Consider the following 861-nt stretch of genomic DNA (forward strand, 5'->3'; position numbering starts at 1 on the left):
GCGACGGACAAAGCGCAGCCACCCTTTCGGCGGTTACCAGGCTGTTTTTGGGAAACTCACACCAGGGCCGGCCGTGGCTGAACACTGGGCAGTCGGCACAGCGTGGCCCGAGGCGCTGTGGCCCGAGGCCCGGATTCTGCAGACACGGTTCATTTCAGCGTTTCCTTTGTTCTTCCAATCAAGTGCCCAAAGAAGTGATCAGCACAGCTGCTCCCGAGCGGGGAGACCAGATGACATGGAACCTCCAGGCCCGGGCAGGGCCCCGTGCTGTCCCGGCGAGGAGGCGCAGGATTCAGACGTGAGCTGAGCCCCCGGGCCTGGTGCTGATGGGCGACTGTGCCTCGCGCGCGGCCGAAGATGCAGAGCGACGGGCCTGTGCTCCCGGCGGCCGGGACGTGGGGGAAGCGGGTTTCCATGTTTGGGTCTGAACCGCCATTTCCCTGGTTCCGCTTCCTCTCCCGCGACTGGTTGTGCCCCTTAGGGTGTAGTTTTTAATCTGATCAGAACTGTTACCAAAAAAAGTCAGTTTTATGAAGACAGGAAAAATGGAAACCTATTTTTGTGACTTAAGACTTTATGGCAAAGATTAGACACTGGAGGGTTTTTTAAAAACATGTATATTTATTGATGTTCAGGACACTGGGATTGCAGCGCAGATGAGAAGCGTCTACAATAAATTAAGATTTCTGCGTTTGTACTTGTGCTGTGCTGGCTCCCCCGTTCCCGAGGCAGCGGGAGGGACAGGGCCTGGGCCGCAAATTTATTCTCCTTCAGGGGGACCTGAGGTCTTTACGTGGGCGTCTTCCACACGGCTGGGAAGCTCTCCGCCAGCACCGTGTGTGTGTGTGTGTGTGTGTGTGT

Source organism: Myotis davidii, unplaced genomic scaffold (genome assembly GCF_000327345.1).
Source record: "Myotis davidii unplaced genomic scaffold, ASM32734v1 scaffold67, whole genome shotgun sequence".
NCBI classification, from domain to species: domain Eukaryota; kingdom Metazoa; phylum Chordata; class Mammalia; order Chiroptera; family Vespertilionidae; genus Myotis; species Myotis davidii.